This window comes from Scylla paramamosain, chromosome 39, assembly GCF_035594125.1.
Source record: "Scylla paramamosain isolate STU-SP2022 chromosome 39, ASM3559412v1, whole genome shotgun sequence".
NCBI lineage: Eukaryota > Metazoa > Arthropoda > Malacostraca > Decapoda > Portunidae > Scylla > Scylla paramamosain.
In genome coordinates, this window is record NC_087189.1 from 3097501 (window position 1) to 3100000 (window position 2500).

Genomic DNA, 2500 nt, shown 5'->3' on the forward strand with positions numbered 1-2500 from the left:
GCATCCATACCACTGTTTGGGTGTCGGCAGCAGCAGCAGCAGCAGCAGCAGCAGCAGCAGCAGCAGCAGCAGCCGCATTCCTGGTGCAGAGCAGCGGCGGCCTCCACCAGGGACAGCACGCCGCCCGCACATCCCCCGCCCGCGCCCCAGCCACGCCCAGTGTACCCTGCCAGTTAGTGGTGCGCTTGGTGAAGGTGTGGTGAATGTGGTGTTAGTGTGTCTGTGGTTGTGGTGTGGTGTGGTGTGGCGCCTGCCGAGGGTGAGCCAGACAGGTAGGAGGGTACACACACGCACACACACGCACACGCACACACGCAGAAGGTTCTGGCATACTGGGGTGTGGCGCTTTCCCTGTCTGCTGCTGTAGTTTCTTATCTACTTCTGCTTCTCCTTCTCCTCCTCCTCCTCCTCCTCCTTCTTCTTCTGCTTCATCTCCTCCTCCTCGCCCTCCTCCTCCTCCTTCTCCTCCTCCTCCTCCTCCTCCTCCTCCTCCTCTTTAGGACTCCAACAAACAGTTGATCATTCAAAAAGGTCGTGTGTGTGTGTGTGTGTGTGTGTGTGTGTGTGTGTGTGTGTGTGTGTGTGTGTGTGTGTGTGTGTGTGTGTGTGGGTGGGTGGGTGGATGGGTGTGAATATATGTGTGTGTGTGCGTGTGTGGAGAGAGAGAGAGAGAGAGAGAGAGAGAGAGAGAGAGAGAGAGAGAGAGAGAGAGAGAGAGAGAGAGAGAGAGAGAGAGAGAGAGAGAGAGAGAGAGAGAGAGAGAGAGAGAGAGAGAGAGAGAGAGAGATGATGATGGTGATGATGATGATGATGATTCTAAGTAAACACAATAGATTACTTTATTATGAGATGGTGACTAGGGAAGGAGGTGATGGTGGTGGTGGTGGTGGTGGTGGTGGCGGTGGTGATAGTGATGATGTAGAATGAATAGGTGTCAATTTCAAGGTCAAGGTGTAGTGATGACAGTGCTATGTGGTGGAGGTGGTGGTGGTGATGGTGGTGATGGTGGTGGTGATGGTGGTGATGGTGATGGTGGTGGTGGTGATGATGGTGATGATTAAACATATTATGGTGAAGGTAGGAGGGAATGAAGCCCTGTGAGAGAGAGAGAGAGAGAGAGAGAGAGAGAGAGAGAGAGAGAGAGAGAGAGAGAGAGAGAGAGAGAGAGAGAGAGAGAGAGAGAGAGAGAGAGAGAGAGAGAGAGAGAGAGAGAGAGAGAGAGTGGGGGAAGTGCTATGATGTAAGAGGGACAGGTGGAGGTGATGGTGGTGATGGTGGTGGTGGTGGTGGTGGTGGTGGCGGTGGTGGTGGTGGCAGTGAGTGAAGTGTGGCAGGGGATTGTGATGATGGGAGAGGGGAAGGGAGAGAGAGGGAGAGGGAGAGGGAGAGAGAGAGGGAGAGAGAGGGAGAGGTACGTAAGAGTATGTATGTACGTATGTATGTGTGTTTAATATGCATGACACTCTTCCACTTATTAAATAAAGAGGAAGTGTTCGTTATTCCCACTCGTTCCCACTCCATTCCCACTCATTCCCACTCATTCCTGCTTCATTCCCACTCCATTCCCACTCCATTCCTGCTTCATTCCCACTCCATTCCTGCTTCATTCCCACTCCATTCCTGCTTCATTCCCACTTAATTCCTACTCATTCCCACTCCATTCCCACTCAATTCCTACTCATTCCCACTTCATTCCCACTCAATTCCTACTCATTCCCACTTCATTCCTACTCATTCTCACTCCATTCCCACTTCATTCCCACTTCATTCCTACTTTATTCCCACTCATTCCCACTCAATTCCTACTCATTTCCACTTCATTCCCACTCATTCCCACTTCATTCCCATTTAATTCCTACTCATTCCCACTCCATTCCCACTCAATTCCTACTCATTTCCACTTCATTCCCACTCATTCCCACTTCATTCCTACTTTATTCCCACTCATTCCCACTCCATTCCTACTTCATTCCTATTTAGTTTCCTCTATTCCCACTGTATTTCCTGTCTATTCTCGCTCCATTCCTACTTAATTCCTATTCATTCCTGCTCCATTCCTATTTCATTTTCAGTCATTCCTATTCTTACTCATTATCACTGCTTTTTTCACTCGATTCCTGGTCATTCCTAGTCTATCTCCTCTCTATTCCTGATCATTCCTGCTTGATTCCTGATCATTCCCACTGCATTCCTGGTCTAATTCCTCTCTTCTCTTACTGCATTCCCAGACCAGACATTCCTACTCCTACTCCATTCCTTGATCAAATATACATTCCCATTCCCACTGCATTCCTGAATTAATTTATTGTATTCCCACTACATTCCTGTCGTGTTTTCCTCTACTTCGCATAAACTACAATCGTCACTATTTTTTTTTCATCCCACGCCACCTCGCCACTCCACACACACACACACACACACACACACACACACACACACACACACACACACACACACACACACACACGTAGTAGTAGTAGTAGTAGTAGTAGTAGTAGTA

General features: G+C 49.0%; 1 protein-coding gene across 9 annotated transcripts in view; it reads left to right on the forward strand.

Annotated features, from left to right (window-relative positions):
* The window catches only part of LOC135092050 (golgin subfamily A member 6-like protein 22), a 25986-nt gene that overhangs the window by 183 nt on the left and 23303 nt on the right, over nucleotides 1-2500 (forward strand). For 6 of the 9 annotated variants that reach the window (XM_063990217.1, XM_063990218.1, XM_063990215.1 and 3 more), the window contains exon 1: nucleotides 1-172. This exon is cut by the window's left edge. The gene's annotated coding sequence lies outside the window, so the exon portion shown is untranslated. The other 3 variants (XM_063990211.1, XM_063990210.1, XM_063990213.1) reach the window with 3 other exon arrangements.